This window comes from Lissotriton helveticus, chromosome 6, assembly GCF_964261635.1.
Source record: "Lissotriton helveticus chromosome 6, aLisHel1.1, whole genome shotgun sequence".
NCBI classification, from domain to species: domain Eukaryota; kingdom Metazoa; phylum Chordata; class Amphibia; order Caudata; family Salamandridae; genus Lissotriton; species Lissotriton helveticus.
In genome coordinates this window covers 265708021-265726167 of record NC_136067.1, presented here as the reverse complement: position 1 = coordinate 265726167, position 18147 = coordinate 265708021, and the positions used below count along the sequence as shown (strand labels likewise).

Here is an 18147-nt window from a genome sequence, read left to right as displayed (position 1 = left end):
TTACATAACAACCAATTACACAGTATTGCATTTACATATCCTGCCCTCCAATGAAACCCAAACTCCTACCTGTCTTTCTGCAACTGTAACTACCAAACATCTAGTCTAAACGTAGCCTACCTGCCTACCCTTTCCCTCCCCCTGCTCACAAATGTCCAACACTTAACTAAAAACCTCTGCCAATCTTGGCCAACTTTTTACAACCCCGCCTCCACCTGTTCCAAGCGACGATTATACACAATTCTCCAAACCCTTATGCACCTGCCCCCAAAAACCTGGCCTAAACAAAAATAGCTGAAACCCCAAATTGTCACCCCAAAAAAGCCAAGGTGGGAGAGGGACAAAAATGCTAAACTACCTAAAACCCTCCAAGCCACTAGGTCACCACACCTAAAATGGTGGTTGGGAGCGCGCCAAATCCCCAATTATACCCTTGGGCTACAAAACTTAATTGGGCTACAATTGGGCTATTCCCAATGTAGCCCAATGCACAAAATGGCTGGTACCGGCCGGCCCCTCCCCCTCCCAGTCTGCCCGTGTTCGACTGCCCCCAAAACCCGCTTTATGGATCATGTCAAAGACGCAACCTGAAGATAAGAATGTTGGCAAAGTAGAGACTATTGATAAAGATCATTCTTAAGTGATCATTACTTCGAGGGATAAAGGCAGAAATAATTGCGGACAAACGTTAATTAAGGACGCCAATGTTTTAGGCTTTTATATAGTAAAAACTTTGTCACAAGCTCCGTTAAGATGCGTAGAACAGGTGCATCATGGATGTTGTGCACCGTGTGGTAGCGTTGCAGAGCTCATTACAAACTAACACAGGGGATACTCACTACTGCTGGAGCCTGTATTAAGCTTCCTCTCGTTCCGGTAAGCACATTTATTTATACTTTGTGACGAAGTGGGAGACTGTACCAAGTCCAGGTATGACCCTGCTTTCTTTACACCCCTCTGCTAATGGACACACTTTATGGGCTTAGCACAAGAACTGCCGCATATAATGTTCACCATATCCACATACATATAGGCACGTGTGTACACAACCCAAACACACAGAAAAAATACCCAGACAGACCGATGTACAAGCAGCACACACAGAATTTACCAGGGGCGTTGAGAAGGGAAGCACTGGAAGGGCATAAGAAATGAAGCATAAGAGAGGCACAAGCAAGGGATGAGCAGGAAGGGCAAAGGAAGGGATGCCCAGGTGAGAAAGGGAGGTAAAGAGGATGGAGCATGTAGCCACAGTAGAGAGCTAGCAAGGAGGTCCCAAATTCCCAATACATGTGTAAAGAGGCACAGTGGGGTATGGCAGTGTATACTCGGGTGACAGACTGAGGGATGGGGATAATCAAGAGGAAAGAACTAGAGCAGTTTGGTGATGAAGCATGACATCCTTCGTGGTGTGTGAGGGCATCATGAGACAAGACTAGTGCTTGCCTCTAGTCCGTGAGTCCTAGACCTAGAATTTGTCCCCTTTCCCTTCTCTTTCTGTCCGTAGTCAACTTTTTTTGTGCCCAGCCTTGGAATAGCTACCCCTTTTTTTTTTTATATAAAGGCCTAGGAGAGCCTGAGAAATTCATTGGGTGCTTATGAGAAAGGTGAGGGGTTGTAAGAATTGTTAAGAACTATCGAGTGCTCTCACGATGCGCCATGCAAGGATGAGTGTGTGCCAGGAGCAGAGGATTGATCACTACTGCATCCTTTACTTTTGAAATGTCAGTGTCCACCCCCTCCACCAAATATAGTCACAAATAATTGCATCACTTCTTATTACTTCAAGTAACAAAGAATTAGGAACCGACTTTCTATCAAGTTTCCTACCACCAAATGTGGTTTATTCTTTTATTGCAGGCAAGAAAAAATTTAGATGGCATGTGCCTGACTGTTTTTGTATGTGTACAAGTTACAGAACTTTTAACACATTACTCAGTCTTCCTCTGTTTTTCTTACATGAGAGATTTCACTTGGTAAGATGCTGCACAAAGCTGGAGCAGACTGTTGAATGTGGCCTGAATAGCACTTGCCATTCACAAAGCATCACATATGGATCCACTTACCACCCAATGAAATATAACTCGGTATCCACTAAGGGGCTAATTATGAGTTGGTCAGAGAGATAACCCACAGGGTATACTGCTCTGGTCAACTCCGCGTGGCCTATATTCTTGCATCTCGGATTACTTGGTGCATCCATGTTTTTACTGTAGTATGTTATATTTTTTATTTCTGTATTCTGTGAATTAAAATGGAAACATGGCCCATATGTCGAGATTTGGTATTAGGACTGTTTTTCTAGTTAGTCATTAGAAAATGCTGCTTTCCTACATTTTGACAATTATCACTCCTAAAATTGGCAGCTGGACTCCGGAGTGTAAGACTTAACCTGCCATTAACAACCAGATAAATGATCAACACTTCGGCCAAAAAAATCCTTTAAAATCCCAGCAGAAGCACTCCCCCAATCCTACACTATTACACAATACATGGCACAAAAAGCTTGTTTCCAATTGGGTAAATCAGACAATGTGACGGTATTGGTTGAGCATTGGATTATTTCAAAATACACAGGGGAGCATGCTGCTTGCTTTGTGTTTACTGTAAATGTTTCTGATCTGTGATCCCCACTAGTAGCCTAGCTGTGTACAGCTTAGGTCTTCTCTTGCTCTGCTAAACGCTGGCATGCCCTTCACTTACACGCGCTGGAGCGGGAAACAATTTAAATAATTTGGTTTATCGTCTTGCACACAGAGCTGATCCTCGCTCCCCCTTTTTCTTATTATTACTCTCTGAATGGAGATTCTTCTTTCATCTTCCTCCACCCTAAGAACATGTGTGATGGATCTTGGCCACCGTTTATGATATTCAGGAGCTAGTCATCACATAAATCATAATCACAATTCTTGATGCGAAGTTTAGTCAATAATGAGAGTATGAATTAGATTCATGGGTGTTACTTTGATCAAAGTTTAGTAAACATCCTTTTGTCTATATTTGATTAGTTGAATATCTGAGTCAATTAACAGAATTAATAATAAAGGGACGGTTAGATCAAATCACTTTCATATAATAAGCATCAAGCGCATTCCAGAAAGGAAAGAGTCCCAATTCTATGAATGGGGCAAAAATGGTGTTAGTCAGAAACCATAAAGAGTTCAAGACCAACAGGAAAAGTGAGATAGAGCATAACGCCGAAATTCAATCAATCAATCAATATCAGCAGAACTTCCCATAAAGAAAAGTTAATTAAAAGAGCAAATAAACAAAAATGATCATGCAGTAGCAAACTGTAATCAGCAGAACGTCCAAAAAGGTTTTAAATCAGCTTTCTCTGTTCAGTATGAAGCTTTCAGCATCCAGCCTCTGGAGCAGATATGGAAGAGGGAAGATGTCTGGAAAGGTATCTGGAAGAGGCATTACCCTTCTCTAAGAACATGCACTAATATAAACAGTCGAAAATGAATGTTTCATTCCTTGTTGCTGCTGCTTCTCCTCGCTTCCAGTCAGTCATTAGGATTCTTCGGAGAATAGGCACTCTATCTTTCCCACATATTGAAAAATGAACTACATATTAAACAATGAACTACAGACCATTCTAAACTGGGAACCGAAATTTGCAATTGTGACTATGTAATAATCTTTTCGATTCATACATTCTTTCGCACAAACATGACTACATGTCTAACCTTCTAATAAAATTGTATGGTAGCTGGACAATGAACTATGTAAAACAGAAATATCAGTTATAATAAGAACTTATTTAGCACCACGTCCTTCATTATAATATAAAGAAAAACGATTTAAAAGGTTAACATTTCTATTCAAGCATCACATTCTTATGCGATTATTCTCTATTACTTAATTTATTAATTTAGTTTCCTCAGAAAACATCTCAAAACGATAGTATTAATTAGAAACGTTTTGCAGAGGTATGTGAAGCTTTTCACTAAAAGGCATAGTCGTGGAAAGGTCAACTTTTAAACAGTTTTCATGCTGATTTCAGCATTTCACTGTTGAGTCATTTATGAAAGAAATGTGCTTTTCAAACATTTTGAGGCCAGGTTCCAAAAAGTAGGGCTACTTAATATTTGTGTACATTTTTAAACACAAACTCAGTTCAATATAAGTTGTACGTTAATGTTGCACATATAATTTTAACTAGTTTAAATAGCATTTTTAATAATCTCTATCACACAGATGGTGCACTTGTTTCATCTTGGGCAGGTGAACTGGTTCAAGGGCATTACTGGGGTTTCCCCTAAAGTTGGTACTTCTGGACAGCATAACTGTGCATTTTCAGCAAGGCTGTATGTCTGAACCTCTTTTCCCCATGCCGGTTAAAGTGGTCTTCATGGCGGCTCGCTGCATGTGCGTGAAAGAATGTTGCAAATAATGACTTTGGAATTAAAGCCAAACATAGATGTTCATGAGGATGCTGTATCTGTGCTGTTGTAGATGATGCCTAGCACAGTCCACAGGCTATATCCAAACCTGCATGGTCTTCACTTCCCAGTGCAGGATCCGTAGAATCCTCAAAATAGCAGAACTGCAGTGAGAACAGCGGCTGCATCTTTTGTCTTTGGCCATTGAACGGTTGCTGGCCAAAAAATATGCAAGCGAATTGTTGATATAAAGAGGTTCAATAATGTGAGCAAGTGCTTCTTCATGGTTACCCCCATTTGTTACTGACTGGTGTTTCTGTTGTATGAACTCTACACACTAATTGGGAGGCAAGATGGCTGCCGTGGGGAAGGCTGTGTAGTCAGCTTGTTCCCTCGCTCCTGGCGTCCTACCGTTTTATCATCAAAGAAGGAGAAATCTGGCCATTTGTTGCTATGGATAATTGCAGCTAAACGAGCTCATCTCACCTGGTGATCCGTGGAACAGTATCGGTCAGCTGCCGGTATCATTATCACCGCTGTGGCTGCCGTCCGGGTCGCGCTGGGCTGGGCTGCTCGGAGAGACGGAAAACGGAGCTCTGCAGAACCTGAAAGCGGCTTTTTTTTTTTTTTCTCATTTCCCGACCGGAGGGCTGGATCCGAAGCTCCGCGTTGGTAGAGAGGCGTCGACCACTTCCGAGCGGATTCTAGCAGAGGGGAAAGTGCTTGACAGACTTTGATTCCATTGGAGTTTGGCTCGTGCAGACTAAAACAAAACCCACAGAATCACGGTGATAAAACGTTTTCAAAAAAAAAAAACAGGGAAGAAATAATTACATCGTGTTATTTCAGCACATAGTAATACTAATCTGCTACAAACTATCCCTGCATCAGGCGGAGTTACGAATGTTGCTGAACTTCCTTGAGTTCAATCGGCGGTCTCCGCTGTGGCGTGCTACACTCTGCCTGTGCTGGGCACAGAGCAACGTTTTTCCCGGCAGAGGTGGGTCACGGAAGAAAAAGAGGACGCCACTTCCACTTTCTATCGCCACACGCAGCAACAGAAAAACCGGCCTTGGGTCTGAACTGAATAACGTTGAGCAAGAGAACGAGGAGACTGAGATGGCAGAGGCAACGCCACTGATCCCTGGTAAAAAAACCATCACCAAACAGGGTAAGAACTCTAATAAAGGGGCTACTGTTAAATCTAATGAATCTATTGGTATAAAAAGCCCAGCATTACAAACTTTACCAGATTTATTTGAAAAGCATGCTGCAAGAAAGAAAATAACTGACAATGATAATCGAAGCACTGATTTAATTGACATAACTGCAGTACAATCTACTAATCAACTATCTGCAAGCGGTGATAATCAGCATAACCCTAATAATTCTTCTACTTTAGCACCTATTCAGATACCGACTGACTCGTCAAGGAAGGGTATTATGGGACTTGTAGTTCCAACTCCGGGTGGTGCTATTACCAACAGAGCTTGCTCTCTTCCATCTTTGGTATTACTATTGAATGAAGCCCCAAGCGAAACACGAAATGTAAAAGAAACTACTGTCCAGCAACATAATCAAGAGCTTCCTGAAACCTTTTACTCACTATCAGAACTCTCATCCGATGAAGCGAATAAAGACTGGGCAGACCTTAGCGGCGAGAGTCTATCTTTTGAGAGTGAGACTAGCATGAGTCCTGACAATGCTAATGCGGCAACCATTATAAAAAAAAAGCGGAGAACAAAGAGACCTTCTCGTACAATGAGCCAAGATGTTGCCTCTAACTCACCAAATAACACGATTAATAACACGAATCCCCTATCTTCTAAATCCACTGCTTCAGTTGTCAATGATATCCCGGGGTCTAGTCACAACGTTATACATGATCCTAGTCCACAGCAAGAGAACAACGATGAGATTACACTGAAAACAATATTTGACACCATGATGTGTCATAGAGCGGAGAGCAAGGCCGAGAATCAACGCACGCAAATGACATGTGCTAAAGTCAAAAACGCAGTAAGACGTGCAATCAAATTATGCTCAGAGACTGCTGATAGGGTCACTGAAGCAGAGGCCAGGATATCTGTACTTGAAGAAGAGTGTATGGCTCAAAGACAAGAAGTGGGAGACTTCAGAGTACAAAAGGATGACTTATCCGACAAACTAGCTAGTTTGGAAAACCAGGCCCGCAGAAGCAATTTGCGTTTTTTGGGGATCCCTGAAAATAAAGAAGGAGGAGACCCGAGGAAGTTTATTATTAATTTACTAAACGATGCTTTTCCTGAAATTACTGATTGGGACTGGGCTCGGGAAATACAACGAGCACATAGATTCCCATTTACAACAAGGAAACCACGACAAGGTCAGGAAAATTATCCCAGGGCCATTTTGGTGTCATTTAATAATTTTCTTGCCCGTGAAGTGATATTTGTAAACGCTAGACCAGATAAGAAAGCGGATGGTCTAGGTTGTCAGTTTTTTGTGAGACCAGACTATTGCCAAGCTACTGTGGCTCTACGATGGCAACTGAAGCAACTAATTCCTGATTTTCAGAAGAAGGAAGTAGCAGTATTTCTGCAGGGTCCTGCCAAATTAAAGACTATATACAAAGGCCAAACAAAATACTTTATTTCTACTATCAAAGCTAAGGAGTACTTGGAATCTCTCTGAATAAATAAGAAGAATTTCAATGTATAGTATGACAAATCTAGAATTTGGGTGTAATAATTACACTGTTTAATAATTATTCAAATGCAGGATCATTATGTTTCGTTATCTTTATACTCTCTTCTCTGCTTTTCTGAACTTTTTGAACTTTCTCCTTCGTTCGCTTTTCTTCTCCTTCTTTTTTAGGTTTCGGCTACCGTCGCACTGCGTAAGCAGTGGGCGGAGCCGAAATCTTTTGTCTGTAGTATGGGGGCTGAACACGCCCCTCTTCTCCATTGGCTGGCCTCGTAAATGCTGGCCAGCCATTGGAGGAGAGGAGCGTCACTGAGTTCAGGGCCCGCCTTGACGCGATTCGGGGGCGTTTCCATGTCTTTTTTTAAGTCACGCCCTCTCCTCTTCCCATTGGCTGGAATTTTACCTTCCAGCCAATGGGAAGGGGAGAGCACGCCCCCGAATCCCTACACGCACTCCCATCCCACCCCCGTCCATTCATTCCCCTGTCCTCGCCCTCCCGTGCCTCCTCCCTCCCTTAATTTTGATGTCTTGAGGTGGTCTAATGCTAACAGTTGAAACTGACAGCTGATTTGTTATTAATGTGCGAGGAGCTGATGTTGGATACATGCAGAATAAAGGCACTCTGACAACCGTACGTTGTATTCTTATTGTCCTTTATATTACTTTAATTAACCACACAATACCTTGATCAGAGTTCGGACATGTGCTATAAGAACTGTATCTGCACATTACAGGATAGTAGGTTGACAGTAGTGCGCAAATACTAGGTGGATGCGCTCAGTCAGCGGTGCCGGCTCTGTTGCCATTGGACCACGTCTTCCGGTGCAGCAGAAAGGTCTTTTCCGGTGCTGCATGCAAGCGAGGTATGCTAGCGATGGTTGGGCCGTCTCTTTTGGGGCGGGCTCATTCGTGTACCCAATAGCAAGTATCACTGAGAAAGACAGCGGCTAAAATTCTTCTCAGACCGCCCCTTGCCCGTCAATCAGTTTTAAAGCCCGCTTTCTGAATTTACTCCCGGGGTCCTCAAATACATTGAATTCAGAAAAGGTCCTTGGTATAGTAGAGGCACTCGGATTTTCAGGATCTTCTGACGGAAGGTAAGACGTGAGTTCACGATCATTCCGGGCGCCGGTGGGTTGGCATATAGACCTGTTACGTTGGGAAAATTGGTCTAAATGCAGTTGTAATCTCCCGCGAAACAGGAAAGGGCGCGAAAAGGCTGGTTCGGCTGCAGTCTAATAGACGTATGTAGACAGCAGACCCTGCCTCTTCTCACGCCTGTCTCTTACAATATACACAACACACGTGATTGTTTACGTTCATTTAGGTTTTTCCATTTATTTTGTTATTCGAAATTTACATTGTTCATATTAAATACGCTCTTAGCTTTATGAAGTATAGTTCCGTACGCACACGTAGGTCTTTCAATTGATGTGGAGGCTGGAGAGGGTTGTTATGATGCACCATGGCAAAAACGTGTGGTTATAAACAGGATGTAGAAGTTCATTACCAGTGGAAATCCACTATATATTGGCGTTTCTAGGTCCGGAACGGACGTGCTTTTCCCACCGGTGGATGGATTTCGACCTTTGTTCTGCGCATTTGTCATTTTTCAATGTGTCATTATTTATCTTCTCTTTATTCATTACTATCGTTTCATGTACACATTTCACGATCACATCTATATTGTTGTGTACTCTTCTGTGTCCCACTGTATTGCATTCTATGATTTTTTTTACTTGTGCCTCCCTAATGTAATTTAACACAAACTTCCTTATTTCCGTTCTTTAATTTTTTTAGTTCCTTTTTCTAGCACCCTTGTTGATGGCAAAATATATTGTTTGGTGAAGGCATTAGATGCTTGCCACCTGAAACTTGTGAGCACCTAAATTAAACAAACATTTACAATGCAACGGTTTTGCCTTTGGAAAAGTTTGAGCTATTGGCATTGTAAATGACAACATTTGTATTTATGTGTTGGTTTTGAAAACAGATAAATAAATGGCATTGTCATTTACATTGCCAATAGCTCTAACGTTTCCAAAGGCGAAACCGTTGCATTGTAAATGCTTGTTTTCTCTTTTCTTTCTTTTTCTTTAGTAAGGACGCCATGGGTTAGGGACACGGCATCCATACGCCTCAGGAACTGACAGTTCCTGTGCCTCATATAGTGGGGAGGGTGGGGGGAGGGGTTCGGGGAATAAGGGTGGGGGTGGGTATGGGCAGCGGGTGGTGGTGGGGGTGTAAGGCCGAGGTGTTCAATACAGGGATGGTGACTAAGGCTGAGGTGCTCAATACAGGGATGGTTACAATGCATATAAAGCATAATATGGTGGAGCAAATGTTTGTGATGATGACCAACAATCGTTTTTCTACATTGTTTTTGAAATGTATAAAAGGCTGAAAATATGCAGTATTAATATTAATGGTCTCAATGATTTAAAGAAGATTGCTATGTTTCGTACAATGCATCAAACTCTGAATATTGACTTGTTATGTGTCCAGGAAACTCACATTTCATGGGATAAACGCTCTCTCTTGAATAATCTGGGATTAGAAGTTCTGATTACATCTAAACAAATGGGTATCAAGAGAGGCGTTGCTATCTGTATGCGAAAAGGAGTAGGGAAGTGCGTAAAAACATCTTCTGATAAATGGGGGAGATGGGGGCTTGCGGAACTAAAAATTGGTAGTTGTAGATTTACTCTATGTTGTCTGTACGGCCCAAATTTGGATGACGCTGAATTATTCAATCTTATTAACACAGAGTTATCTACTTGGACACAACCGATAATAGTGTGTGGGGACCTTAATATCCATATACCAGCCGATTGGAATATCAAACTAGGAAAGAGATATATGGGTCGTAAGATTCAAGCGTATAAAGCTCTTAGAGATCTGGTATTATGTAACGGGCTAACCGATGTTTGGAATAAGTTTTACTATAATGACCCTGGTTATACTTTTTTCTCTACCCCCCATCGAAAATTTGTCCGTTTAGATTATTTTTTTGTATCTTCAGTTTTTCTGGAGCAAATTCGTATTGAAATATTACCACAGGTCATTTCAGATCATAATCCCATCATCGCCGAGATTCAATTCCCTACTGATTGTCAAAGTTCAAATAGATTTTGGTCATTCCAGAGGAGTTTATTACTAGACGAAGAGTACCTCCAGTTCATGGCCACAATCATTAAAGATTATTTTTCTATAAATAATGATTCTGCCTCTCCACAGATAGTCTGGGATTCTTTTAAATCCGTTGTACGGGGGGAGACTATTAGCTTTGCTAACTACCGAAGGCAAAAAAATCAAAAAGACTTGAAGGACAGGCTAAATAAGGTTAGGCTGGCGGAGCTCGAATTATCCACCGCCTGTAAAAACAATGTTAGTATAGAGGATGCACAAATTAGACTAACTATCGAACGTTCAGGACTCCGTACACATATTGCTGAAGAAGTAGCCGTAACATTTAAACAATATAAAACAGAACGTTATGAACTTAGCGAACGTACGGGGAAAATCTTAGCGCAGCGTCTACGTCAAAAATCTTCTTTTAATGAAATACAATGTATCAAAGACATCAATGGGGTCCTTCAAGGAAATAAGGCAGGAATATTAGACGCATTGCATGGTTTTTATAAGACGTTGTATAACGATTATAATAATGAAGTCGATAAGACTCTCAATCCTATAAACTATCTCCAAAACTCCAATCAACTGTCACTGGGTACAGATGATATCGATCTCTTTGCTAGGCCAATAAGCTGGGAAGAGATCGAAGAGGCTATTCTGAGTCTAGCTGCCGGCAAAGCCATGGGGTCTGATCAGATCCCCCTCGAATTTTATCGGACGTTTAGACATCTGTTGAAGACAGAATTATTAAAAAATTTTAATGTAGCATTCCAAGATAACCCTCCTGATTCTTGGTCGACTGCCATTATAGTTGTTTTTGTTAAAAAGAACAAGGATCCAAAGGAACTTGGTTCGTATCGTCCCATTTCCCTCATCACGGCAGACAGCAAGATATATTCCAAAATTCTTGCCAATAGATTAAATGATGTCATGGCCGGTCTGGTCTCTCATATTCAACACGGGTTTATCAAACACAGGGATACCACAGATTATGTCAAACGTGTTATTGCACTGTTGGATTGGGCCCAAGCAAAGGAATCCCCAGTCGGAGTGATCTTACTCGATGCCGAAAAAGCGTTTGATAGAGTAGACTGGGGGTTCCTTTGGTCGGTGCTAGAATGGAAGGGTTTCCCATCACAATTTATTAAAGCTGTACAGTCACTTTATTTTAATGCAAAAGGAGTAATAAGACTAGGTACTGATACTTCCAGACCATTTTCCATCACTAGGGGGACCAGACAAGGGTGCCCCTGTTCTCCACTTTTATTTGCACTTTATTTAGAACCTTATCTGAACAGATTAATTGCAGAACCTGGCATTCCTCCAGTCCGACTTCATGAAGTAGACCACAAAGTCTTAGCATACGCAGACGACGTGGCCATCGTAACCCCTGACTCTTCCATTGCTTTACCCAAAATAATCGAAGTTGCTAGCGAATTTGGCAAATTTTCCGGCTACAAACTGAATGTTTCAAAAACCCAAATCATACATTCTAAAACAGGTATACCCACTGATCTCCCAATTAATTCTACTGCTACATACCTCGGTGTAACTCTATCTCCCAAAATACACGACATTGTTGGATTAAACTTTGACCCTTTACTTTTATCTACCAACAGGACTTTAGAAAGGATAAATAATTTACATTTATCTCTATTTGGACGGACCAATGTCATTAAGATGCTAATCTTTCCAAAATTTCTTTATTTTTTTCGTACTATCCCTTTATTTTTCTCTATGTCTCTTTTTAATAAAATAGATAGGATGTTGTCTAGATTTTTATGGGGGTACCGCCGATCAAGAAGATCTCTTAAGTGGTGTACCCTCTCGCAAGGGCGTGCTGGGTTAGGATTTCCGAATTTCAGGATATACTATTGGGCCATTACTCTTAAAACTATCAAAGTTTTATTATTCCATGATCATGCCAACGAAATCTGTAAGGCACCTTCTATTTTTGAAATGCTTATGGGTGATCATGTGCGTCAATCACTACTGATATTTATGGAGCCGAGCTATTATAAAAAAACGAAATTTAAGATCTTTTTCTCTGCTTTTCTGGCTTGGAGACAAATGAATAAAGCTTTACGGATTATTCCTAAATATAATTTCTATACACCTATATGGTGTAATATTTCAACATCAGGGATTCCTCAAAGTATCCCTACTTCTCGATTTCGTCTGGGATCGATTCACTCAATTGGGCAATTGTACTTAGATGGGACCTTAATGTCCTTCTCCGAACTCCAAAACACATTTGGCCTTTCTAGAAATGATTTTTTTAAGTATCTACAAATCCGTAGTTTCTTGGATAAAAAAAACCTTCTTTATAGTGATGTAATGGGGTCTAATGATGTCTTGGAGAGTGGTAGGAAGGATGCCCGTATTGGCACAATTTACCAGTTAATGATTAATAGGCTGCATGATGACCTCGATCAACAAGCCCAGAAGTGGGAGAGGAAACTATCTATAGAAGGGATTGATCTGGCAAGGGCATTCGAGATTAGTAATACAGTATTAATTAACAGCTCTCTTAAAAGCCAACACTATATGGCCTCTTTGGATCTGTATTACACACCTGCTAAACTTGCTAAATGGAAAGCTACGAAAGGTATCAACTGTAGTCGGTGCGGAATTTTAGCAGCTGACTCATGTCATATGTTCTTTAGTTGTCCCAAACTTACTGTATATAAAAATAAGATAGAAAAATGTCTCACTAATTTGCTCAATGTCAACATCAAACTATGCCCTTCTGTTACTATTTTTGGTGTATATTTTCCATCCGAGAGTTTATCTGTTGATCAAGAGCATTTTCTTTTCATTGGAATGTCTATTTACCGTTTGTGTATAACCTCAAGATGGTTAGACGCTGATTCACCTTCATTTGAGCAATGGTTAGGAAAGCTGTTAGATACTTATCGAATGGACAATGCAGTTTATAAATTGAAAGGACGAAGAAGAAAGTCATTTGCTAGGAAGTTATGGCTCCCTATTGATAATTGGATTTAATTTAATCATGATCATATCTTTAAAGAGACAGTATTTGAGTTATATGTTTTGAATTTTGTCATTGAGCGTCATCGCCTTATTACTGTTGTACCTTGTTCCGTCCTTGTATTTGTTCTGCCTCTGCCTTTGAAAAATAAAAAAAAATATAAAAAAAAAAAAAGAAAATGAATGTTTCATTCCTTGTTGCTGCTGCTTCTCCTCGCTTCCAGTCAGTCATTAGGATTCTTCGGAGAATAGGCACTCCTCTATCTTTCCCACGTATTGAAAAATGAACTACATATTAAACAATGAACTACAGACCATTCTAAACTGGGAACCGAAATTTGCAATTGTGACTATGTAATAATCTTTTCGATTCATACATTCTTTCGCACAAACATGACTACATGTCTAACCTTGTAATAAAATTGTATGGTAGCTGGACAATGAACTATGTAAAACAGAAATATCAGTTATAATAAGAACTTATTTAGCACCACGTCCTTCATTATAATATAAAGAAAAACGATTTAAAAGGTTAACATTTCTATTCAAGCATCACATTCTTGTGCGATTATTCTCTATTACTTAATTTATTAATTTAGTTTCCTCAGAAAACATCTCAAAACGATAGTATTAATTAGAAACGTTTTGCAGAGGTATGTGAAGCTTTTCACTAAAAGGCATAGTCGTGGAAAGGTCAACTTTTAAACAGTTTTCATGCTGATTTCAGCATTTCACTGTTGAGTCATTTATGAAAGAAATGTGCTTTTCAAACATTTTGAGGCCAGGTTCCAAAAAGTAGGGCTACTTAATATTTGTGTACATTTTTAAACACAAACTCAGTTCAATATAAGTTGCACGTTAATGTTGCACATATAATTTTAACTAGTTTAAATAGCATTTTTAATAATCTCTATCACACAGATGGTGCACTTGTTTCATCTTGGGCAGGTGAACTGGTTCAAGGGCATTACTGGGGTTTCCCCTAAAGTTGGTACTGCTGGACAGCATAACTGTGCATTTTCAGCAAGGCTGTATGTCTGAACCTCTTTTCCCCATGCCGGTTAAAGTGGTCTTCATGGCGGCTCTCTGCATGTGCGTGAAAGAATGTTGCAAATAATGACTTTGGAATTAAAGCCAAACATAGATGTTCATGAGGATGCTGTATCTGTGCTGTTGTAGATGATGCCTAGCACAGTCCACAGGCTATATCCAAACCTGCATGGTCTTCACTTCCCAGTGCAGGATCCGTAGAATCCTCAAAATAGCAGAACTGCAGTGAGAACAGCGGCTGCATCTTTTGTCTTTGGCCATTGAACGGTTGCTGGCCAAAAAATATGCAAGCGAATTGTTGATATAAAGAGGTTCAATAATGTGAGCAAGTGCTTCTTCATGGTTACCCCCATTTGTTACTGACTGGTGTTTCTGTTGTATGAACTCTACACACTAAGACACTGTTGTCCAAGCTCCAGTGTATGTGCACTGTCCCTTAAAACATGGTAGCATTGACTAACTCTTAATTGGCTTACTTGCATTTACAGTAAGGCCTTAGTATATGGTGTAGGAAAATACACCAATGGCATGGAAGAGTTAAATGTTACCTGTGGACTGTAGCCAATGGTGTGCAATCTATTAGGCTGATATAGAAAACACTGCTACAGGCCTACCGTTGTAGCCTGACTCCTGTGAAATTTAAATTTGCAGGTAAACAAATCAAAAGAACTCTTTTTGACAGGAAAGAGCCTTACTTTTAAATACGGACAAAGGCATCCCTAAGTAGGCTTTGTAGCCCACAAGGTAGGGTGCTTAGTATTTAAAAGTGGTTCATGCAAGAAGTGCGTGTTTTCATTTACCTACAGTGACTAGCCACCAAAAGCAATTTACACTATAATGTGAAGGACTGTTGCTGTCCTACTAGCGAACTAAAGTTCAGAATAAAATCATAACTCTGCCTATCTCTGGTTTGGGACAAGCTACTTGAATATGTGAACACTATTTTTATTGTTTATAAAAAAAAAATTAAAAAGTGGGGAAGTTGGGCTTTCAATAAATATTTCGGAAAAGGGACTTTTAAAAAGTTAGAATTTGTGTGCCTGAACCTCCAGTTTGTGGTATATAAATAAATAATACCGGATCTATTTTTGAATGAATGAATGAATAACAGATAGCTCAATAAAATAAGAGTCAAGATTCGAGGTAGTAGGAGTTTCTGCAGGTTTATTACAGCATAAGGACAGGATCAGGACAACCTGCATAGAATGACCCAGCAGCTGCTGGGGCTTGGTCTGGGATGAGCGCGCTAACTTTTAATAACAATACATCAACTTATATACATAGCGCAAACACATAGCATTACATTGCAGTAGGCGTAACAGTGGGTGGAGCAGAAGGCGTGACGCGTAGCAGTCGCGAAAGATAACAGTAAAAGTAGGTGTAACTGGGCGTATACATAGACATGTGATGCAAACGTAACAGAATATGTCATGAATGGGAGGAATCATTGGAGGGGGCTACCTAAGGAGCCGGGACCTCTAACCTAATGGTGCGCGAAAACTGGCAATGACGTGTTACTAGGAGAAGCTGGGGGCTATGAACTCTGTGCTAGGAGCAGAGACTAGAGTCTGGAGGGTCGGAGCGACATGTACCTAAACCCTATCTGGTATCTGATGTTTAGGGAACATGTTGATATAAACTAGGAGTCATGAGGGGAAAAGCTAACTTGATTCTAAGACTGGACCATACATTATTCTACATGAAATGCGTGATGAGGAATATTAAATGACCAGTAAATGCAGTATTTCTCTAACATGGAGACGAGAAGGCTAGACAATGACGGAAACTATTGATGCAGTTCAGTAGCTTAGGAATGCAGAGAAGGAGGACTGAACTGATAGCTGGAACTATAACATACTTTTGGCAGACTCAGAGGCAGAGCCAAGCTGCACCGGGCTCTGCGAAGCAGGAAGTAAGTGAAGGGTCGAGGATACAGGTGGGGGCTATATCGCTCCTCAGCGAGGCTTCAGGAGACAGGAGCTGAATCTAATGTCCGGGCCCTGTTGAGGCCTGGAAACGGGGACTTTATAATGGAATAACGTGCACACTGAGAAACGTGGCAACATAACTTTACATAGGCTTGATATTCGTAGTATTCACGAGGACTGGAAACTGACATACCGGAGGTGGACACAACTATAATTGCGTCTTTAATCGGACATGGGGAATAACATATGCATATTGGTCATGCACACATAACATATGATGGATGAGGCGTAGGGACACAGAACATGGCAAAATTTACTTTTCCACATTCCCTCCTTGTCACTACGTTTCCATCAGGAAACATCAATTTTCATGATACCATCTATCATTTCATACAGTATCATTTGCTCGTCTCGAATTGTCTTGGAACGGGATTTAGAACGGGGCTTGGGACTAGGAATACAAGAGGTAGCACACATACTGCAAATCGCAGGGCCACATTGTATACAGAGGCAGCAGCTAAATATGATCGCTACTGCAATACCCAAAAAGGACAGGACTTTCCATCCCCAGGCGGAAATTATATTCCAGAACCAACCTGACCATGTCCAGGTGCCTGGATCTTGGTGTAACAGATGGGCAATTTTATGGAGTCTGGTTATAGCTGAATAAACAGACGGCGCGTTATTTGGAATGAAAATGCAGCAACTAGATCCGATGACTCTACAGGCCCCGCCCCTATCGGCCAGTATGACGTCAAGGACGAGACGATTTTGCAAAACGACAAATCTCATAGCAGATTGTTCTTCGGTTAAGTTACCTAGAGCAGAGGCAGTCTCATTTACTACAGCTTCAAGGGTTCTTGTTAACCTACGGATCAGTTTACTATTCTGGACAGGTCCTACAAAGAAGAAGAAACCTTTATTAAAATCTGTATACTGTTCTAGAGTAGTTTCAGTATAATCGACAATTGGGGACTCCCTTCTATGTCTAATGTGTACTAGATGTGTGTTTCTGTGATAATCAGATGGGGCTAGGAAAACAGGTGGCAGTAGGAAGGCAATGTAACAGGTTCCCTCCCAATCGAGGGGCAGACGAACATAGGCAGTTTGACCACAAATGAAATAGGAATGACGTGAAGCTTTGAAAATAGATTTCCCACTGTCACTATACTTGACAATAGTAGTACATTCACTATGTCCTACATGTACAGAACCATAATTACGGACACATAATTCACCTTTGACTGGTAGTACTGAAATAGCAGGTAAGTCTGGAGTAGTATCAGACTGAACATTCAGGACCATGAAATTCGACGAATAATTACCTAAATTATATACTTCATTTTCTAGATCTAAACCTGTTCTGTGGGGGAAACCTTGCTTGTCTGAAAAACATGTACTGTTAAGAAAAGACATATCTGTTGAGGATGACGTTAACGTGGACCATGCTCCACACGAACCATTATGTGAGACTGGATAAGGAAAGAGTGGCAGAACTCCCTTCGGTGTCTGGAAAGGGGGGAGTCGACCACACACCCAACAATTAGTGGCATTGCTGGTCTGGTGTGAGTAATGTAACATACGGATAAATGAGTTGTTGCGCATAGCGAGGCGGTATGAATATTCGTGAGGAGGCAGATCACTAAACGTGTGCTCTACTGTAGCATTAGCAGACATATTTACATGAGGAACTGGAAAATACAAATAGAACGCATAGCTGGTGCAGGAAATCAAAATGCTGATGAATAATATGAAACTCAGAAAAACGATACATTGAATTGAACTTCGACTGACTCTCTCACTATGGGGGTCTATTTTATACATGTCAGAAACAGTCTAACCGTTTCACCTAGGGGAGGACTTATACAATCAAACTGACTGACTTATTAGACCTGAGCTTTTGCTTATACTCCTGCTGCGGAGTTTTCTCTAACCAGGGAGGGGTTGTAGTAATGTCTTTTGCGGGACAG

General features: G+C 40.9%; 1 protein-coding gene across 1 annotated transcript in view; it reads left to right on the top strand.

Moving 5' to 3' along the window:
- The window catches only part of KLHL29 (kelch like family member 29), a 1176991-nt gene that overhangs the window by 740793 nt on the left and 418051 nt on the right, over positions 1 to 18147 (top strand).